Source organism: Elephantulus edwardii, unplaced genomic scaffold (genome assembly GCF_000299155.1).
Source record: "Elephantulus edwardii isolate Elephantulus edwardi_28Jun2011 unplaced genomic scaffold, EleEdw1.0 scaffold00083, whole genome shotgun sequence".
Taxonomy (NCBI): domain Eukaryota; kingdom Metazoa; phylum Chordata; class Mammalia; order Macroscelidea; family Macroscelididae; genus Elephantulus; species Elephantulus edwardii.
Genome location: NW_006399833.1, coordinates 4,403,207 through 4,410,544, shown reverse-complemented (window position 1 = coordinate 4,410,544; position 7,338 = coordinate 4,403,207). Strand labels below are relative to the sequence as shown.

General features: G+C 41.2%; 1 protein-coding gene and 1 pseudogene across 2 annotated transcripts in view; both read right to left on the bottom strand.

Annotated features, from left to right (window-relative positions):
* The window catches only part of MID2 (midline 2), a 158,345-nt gene that overhangs the window by 94,724 nt on the left and 56,283 nt on the right, over nucleotides 1-7,338 (bottom strand). The gene's annotated exons all lie outside the window — the stretch shown is intronic.
* Nucleotides 811-1,065, bottom strand: LOC102846529 (annotated as a pseudogene).

The following is a 7,338-nucleotide window of genomic DNA, read 5'->3' as shown; positions in this document are numbered from 1 at the left end:
ATCCATCTAACATCAGCTACAATATCCCTAGTACCACGACCCCTTCTAAACCCAGCCTGGTTACATTAAAAAATATTCATAAAAAAGAGAGAGAAAATCAGAAAACAATGCTGTTAAGCCCAGTTTTACCTTGCAGCTTAAGCACACATAGATTTAGAGGGAGAACCTAGCAATGTGGTCTTCGGAAGGAAGTAGAGGTCACACAGTAAACTGGGAAATAGGGGTCAGTGTGGCCCACACTATTCGCATCCTATGGCACAAAAATTAATATCCCGTGCACAAAAATCATCTGAGCAAGTAACTGTCTTACAGTGCTGCTCCCTAAGGGAACTCAAATGGCTTAGTGAGTAAAGAGTTAGGCTGAAAAGCCCAAATTGGCTCCTTTTTGGTGGTCAAATCCACCATCTTCTCTGCAGGAGAAAGATGGGCAATCTCCTCCCTTGCCTCTGAAAACCTGCTGGAGGATCAGCTATGCATTGGTTCCAGCTTGAGGGCACATAACAAAAACTGCTTTCCTCTGATATCACTAGCAATGACCCTCCCCATCTGGGCTACCAAGAAGCAGCAAGTGACTGGAGTACTGAAAAGGCTTGTCATGTACTTGAGAATTCCAAAATTGACTATTTCTCTAGGAATCTCTGTTGTTGGGGGGTTTTGTGTATGTTTTGGTTTGGTTTAGGGGGGTTGGTTATGGTCACACACCTGCCTTTATTCAGTAGAAGGTGGAATGCTTCTAGTACTAGTTAATAATAATTTTTAAAAATCAAAGTACAAATGTACAAAAGCAGGGATTCAATGAATCCATCAATATCATACCCTTGACAGTCTTACATAAATGTTGACCCAGAGCAGCAGGAAGAGGACCCCAGAGCCCACGAAGTGTGAAGCAGCAAGGCAGAGGAACAGTTCTCTCTAGATATCCCATTTGTACTTGGTAGAGGTTACCTCATAAACTAAGAACCAGGCGGTGGAGAACGTGCCAATAGTTAACAGCACCATGGTCAGATAGGGAAAGCCAGCCAGGTTCAATGAGCTGGTATATCTGCTCATGACCTCGAGCTCCATTTTGCTGGGTTCTGGGTAAGCCACCGTTTTGACTCTTATTGTTGTTGTTTGCCTGTTGTTACTGTTGTTGTTGTTGTTATAATCAAGTCAGATCTGATCCATACCTGACCCTCTAGCAAGTTGTCAGATATAGTATATCACATGGGAGACTGCCCATCTTTCTCTCATGGAGCAGCTGGTAGATTTGAATCGAGTGCCTTTGGGTTGGCAGTGACACTCGCCAGCAAGCCACCAGAGCTCCATTAGGAGGGGTGTAAATGGTTAGCATGCTCAGCTGGTAACCAAAAGTTTGCTGGTTCAAATCCACTCAGAGGTGCCTCAGAAGACAGGACTCTCCAAAAAAAAAATCAGTCCTCGAAAACTCTACGGAGCGCAGTTCTACTCTGACACACGTTGGGGTTTCAGTGAGTCATTAGTGACTCATCAGCAACTGATTTTTACTCTTCTGGAGTTATTTTAGGGATAAAGCGAACTAGTGAACATTTTAGTTGAACAGTATCTTCTGACTATCTAAACACAAAGGAATTTCTATGTAGCAAGGAAGCAATTTGTTTTTGCAAGAGGATGAATGTTGTCAGAACCGACTCATAGCTGACCATCCAATGGGTTTTTAGAGACAGCAAATCATATGGGAGAAGATTGTCCATCTTCCTCCTGCTGAGCAGCTGGTAGATTCAAATTGGGTGCTTTTGTGTTGGCAGCACAGCTCCTTACCACTAGGTCACCAGCACTTCCTGTTGTGTGTTGTTATGTGATGTCAAATCACCTGTGACTTACAGGGACCCTAAATACAACAGCTCTGAACACTGCCCGATCTTTAGCCAATTTCATTACCTCCAACTACTCCAATTACCTACTACTCCAGTTAGAGTCAATCCATCTTATCCAGGGTTTTCATCTCCCGTGCAGACCCTCCACCCTTCCAAGCATGATGTCCTTCTCCAAGGATTGGTCCCCCCTGGCAATATGCCCAAAGTAAGTGAGGAGTAGCTTCAAAATCCTTGCCCCCAAGGAGAAGCCTGGTTTCACCCTCTCCAGGACAGACTTGTTTGTTCTCTTAGCAATTCATGGTATGTTCAATATTCTTCTCCAGCACCAAACACAATCAACACTCTTGGCATCATCTGTCAGGAAATCAAAAGATTAACGCGTTGCCGCACACTTTTAAATTGACGACTGTGCTTAGAAACACATTATTTTTTTTTTCTGCTATAGCCGTCATTTGTGGCAACTTGTTAATTACACTGGGAAAAATATGCTGTCAGGGACCTCTCCAGAGTATTAAAGAGCAATGATGTCAGCCTAAAGACTAAGGTGAGCTTCATCTAAGCCATGGTGTTCACAATTACTTGCTATGTATCAGAGAGCTGGACAATGACTAAGGATGATAGAAGAAAATCAATGTCTTTAAATTGTGGTGCTGGAGAAGAGCTCCTTCTAGGAGGTTGCATAGTGAAGTAGAAAGAAGATTAATTTTGCAGTCAAGACAATATAAATCTGAGATACAGCTTACCATATATGTGACCTTGAATTAATTACCATATATATGATGCGCATTCACACTCCTGATTTGTAAAACGGATATTCACCAAAAACATCACCAAACTGTCATAAACACTGAGAACAAAAACAAGAACGCTTCTAACACAGTTCCCAACATATTGTTGGTTTTGTTTTGTTATTATGAACCATTGAGTCAGAACCAACTCATATCTGACCTTCTAGAAGTTTTTCAGAGACTGTAAATTACACAGAGGAGTGCCCATCGTTGTCCCACAGAGCAGCTGGTAGAATCTGAACCACTTGCCTTTGAGTTGGCGGCACTACTCCTTATCACTAGGCCACCAGAGCTCCCTCTGGCACACAGTGGTACTCTACAAATAGAATTCTCTCCCACTCTCATCCCTGTTTGCCATAGCACACAGCTGGTCTCTTCCAGATGGGCAGAATGGGGTGGGGGGAGGAGGCTGGAGGTATGAATGTAGCTGGAAACATTTAAAACTACAGGGTAGTGCTGCTAAGGCTTATAATAATTCCATTAACTTTCCAGAAATATAGAAAATGTGGAACTTGACAAAGAGTGGATCAAGCAGAAGGTTCAAAATCGGGTAAGCATTATGACCATATAGGGCATAATCTAGAATCTGAACACTAAGAAACGGAGAAGGCAGGAAGACAGCTACAGATGGTAAAAGAGGCAGTGAGATGAGCTTCGTTGCACCAAAAGAAAGCACAAAAATGGAATAAGAGTACATGCCTGTATGAACTGCTTTGGCTGCAAAGACTAGCTATAACAGAGAGCTGACATGCCCGATAGAGATGTGTGTGTAAAAAGGAAGGACTATAATATTGATCTTGTTTCTTTTTCTCCTTACAACTTTGTCTGTCAATATGTCCACCCCGGGTGTCACACCCTCCAGATGCTTCAAATACAGCACTTAATGTACTAAAACTTCGATTTTACGGGAACAGATCAAGAATTGTCACGAGGGGTTTTTGAAAAAGAATTAAATGTATTGTGTGTATGAAAAATTACAGGGTATTTTCTTTTCTGGCATAAAAATAAGCTATAGCCATGCTTTGGAATGCACCCTTGATTTTGGGTTTTTATCTTAAATGAAATGTCAAGTGCCATATAGTTAATAACAATGAATGTAATAGGCTGAATTAGTCACTAAAGTAGTAGAAATGAATAGCCTGAGTAGGTCAATCTGCACTTATTTCCAACTGTGAATAGAAAGCATTTGCTCCACCTATAATTCCATACTGGCTTCAAAATAGGTATTTTATTCTCATAAGTGCTCACAGCCTAAATTCCCCCTAGGAGATCTAGAGTGTGTTTCCTTTGCTCTTTAACTTCTCACAAAAATATACAGAGGACATTTGGCTAATCAACATTTAGAAGTTCCAAAGAACTCTCTCTCTCATAACCATTAGAGATGAAAACATGTGCCCTTTTTACAACTTTCCTTTTGCATTTGCTGCTAGGCCGTAATCAAGAGGAATTTGTGCAGGATAATGGGCAAGTTGACTTAAGCATTAGTTTAAAGAACCCCTTACATATTCCTTCCTGTAGGATTACAGTGATGTTTCTGCCCCTCTACCAAGTAAAATTTGTTTAAACTAGTAACTGAGAACCAACTGCAGATTGAGCAATAATAACCATTTTTGGTGTGTCACCTTTAAAGTTACCAGGAGGTGATTAAATAGCATCAAATGGCTGATATTTCCAAAGTTTTCTGCGCTGCTATTTGATGTGTCTAATTTCATTACCTCTCCCCTCTCCAAAGGAAAGTTCTAGTTCATATTTATCCATGTATTACATTTGAAAATGATTGTGAGCATTTGCCAATGAATGTCCTTCCTACCCTTGGAAAGAATGATCAAGACTTTTAGAAGTCCTAATTTAGAGCTAAAAGTCTTTGAGGAAAAAGGGTGATGCCCATAAATAAGACTGCTACTACTGCTAAGAAATTATGCTGACAAAGCTGAAGGGTCAGAGAAAGAGGAAGATAGACTTTCACCGCAACTTTAACATGTCATAGATCATGATGATGGCGTAGGAAAGAGCACAGTTCTGATCTGTTGTTGATCAAGTTGCTGAGTCATAGTCGATTTACTAGTAACAAGACTACTACGAGGAGCCCTAGGCTGCTAACCAAAAGGGTGGCAGTTCAAAGCTAACAACTGTTCCTTGGGAAAAAGATGATGCTGTTTCCTCTACCAATATTTGCAGCCATGGAAAGGTTGCTGTGAATCTGTATTGACTCAATGGCTGTGGAGTTTTGGGTATCAGTACTACTGATCAACAGGTCTCCCTAGTCCTATTACTGCCATTGCTAGTACCACCATTTATTGCTACTCAAACATATAGCAGACACATTACCAGGTGCACTGACTGCATTATCATTTCCTGCAAGATATTATCCATCCAAATGTAACAGATGAAGTAACTAAGACTCAGAAGTCCTTGTGTTCAAGATCGCACATCTAGCATGGCACTTGGCTGTCCAGCCCCAGGGCTAGCACAACACATTGCCTCTGTGAATCTATATACCATTTTTGATAAGAGCTTGTTGCAAAAATTTGAACTATGGAGCCAGGGAAGAGGATGCTGAGTTAGAGAAGTGGCTGGAGGCCAGCTCAGGAAGGAAAATGAAGCAGGTGTGGTTGGAGTTAGTGGATCCAGGGGCTCTTATTGTTAGCTACCCAGTAACAGAATAAACAACTTCAGCATTATATGTATGCTTGCGAGTCTGATTGTTCTGAACTTCAAAAGAATAACTATCATCTTCCTCTCTCTTCATGGTCAAACTTCTTGCATCCATTATTTCCTGAAAATTTACTTTCTCTTCAACTGCTTTGAATCTGTCTCCATTCATCAATCACCTCTCTGCATTTTCTCTCCAGAGTTTTCTTACAACAATACCTCCTGCCTGAGGTCTCTGCTCCAATGGGCCTTTAATAATCACATGCACCTTGAAAACCTTGTTTCCGTTGATATTTTGACCCTGTGTTTTTCTGGTTTTCCTCCTACCCTTGACTATTCTTTGCATTTCTCTTTTGCTCCCTTCTAAAAAGTATGAGAGAGTTCCCCTCTCATACTCCTTACTCATCACAAACCACCTCCACTATGGTTCTAAAGACAACAAAAATAAAAAAAGATACATCCAAAGTGATATGTACTTTGGTCTAACAAAAGGAAATGGATTGATATAGTTAGGGGCACAGACTCTGGAAACAAAATGCCTTAACTCAAATACCTAATAGTACCTGACATTGGCAAATCACTTAAATCTCTGTGGCTCAATTCTTTTATCTGTAAAATAGGAATGACAAAGTCTATCTCATAGAGTTGCTATGACTGTTGGATAAGTTGCTACATGTAAAGCTGAATACATTTAAACATTGGAAACATTTAAAGCTGACACATTGAAGTTGGATATGTACACTTGGAACATAAGAAATTGTGAATAAATGTTATTATTGTAATCACCAAGGAGATAATGCTTAACATTTTATTTTTTCAACAAATAATTAACTTTTTAAAAAAAATTGTGTGTGTGTGTGTGTGTACCGTCAAATCGGATCTGACTGGTACATGAGGAGATTGCTCCTCCTTCTCCAGCAGAGCATCTGGTAGATTCCACCCACGTACCTCTAGGATTGTAGTGAAGCCTCTTGCCACTAGGCCACCAGAGCGCCCTCAAATAAATAACTTTAAATAAGAAAATGCACAGTATTGCTCAGTAATCCCATTAAAGCGCCAATATTTCTATGTGTTTTGGGAAAGTTGGATTGTTACGTACGCATGACAAGCAATTGGATTAAGGAATTGTCCTATTGTACACACTCTCCATGGTTTTAAGTGCTAGATATTTGCTGGTAATCTCGATTTCTTTTCCAGGTTGCTAGACCCATGCAGCCAATACCTACCAGACATTTCCTAAGTGACTCTGACTCATAGCACAACAACCTCTATAATTGTTGTTGTTATTGTTGTTGTATGTCATCAAGTCGCTTGCAACTCATAACAACCCTATGTACAACAGCCCTAAACCCTGCTCTATTCTTTGCCAACCTTATTGTCTCTGACACATCCACCCCCATTACCCTAGTCACCAAATCGCATTGAGGGTCGTTCTCTCTTGTGCTGTCTCTCCACCCTCCCAAGCATGATGTCCTTCTCCAGGACTGGTCCCTCTCTGCAGCATGTCCACAGTATGTCAGAAGAAGCTTCAGAATCCTTGTCTCCAAGGAGCATCCTGATTTAACCCTCTTCAGGATGAATCTGTTCATTTTCTTAGCAGTCCATGGTATATTTACTATTTTTCTCCAGCACCACAGCTCAAAGGTATCACTCTTTCTTCTATCATCCCTAGTCATTGTCCTGGTTGTTGTTGTTAAGTGCTGTCGAGTCATAGACAACTCATAGCAAACCTATGACCGAAAGACCTGAACAACTGTATAACTTTCATCGTTTCTCCAAGTTCATAGAGTTTCTGGAGGCAACCTGTTTCGGAAGTGGATGTCACTCCTGCTTCCAAGTCATTGTCCTTGTTGTTGTTGTTGTTGTTATGTGCCATCAAGTCGTTTGTGACCCATAGCGACCCTATGTACAACAGCCCTAAACCCCGCTCTATCCTGTGCCAATCGCATTGCCTCTGACACACCCATCCCGCTTACCCCAGTCACTGAATCAATCCACCTCATAGAGGGTCTTCCCCTCCTGCGCTGTCCCTCTACTCTACCCAGCATGATGTCCCTCTCTAA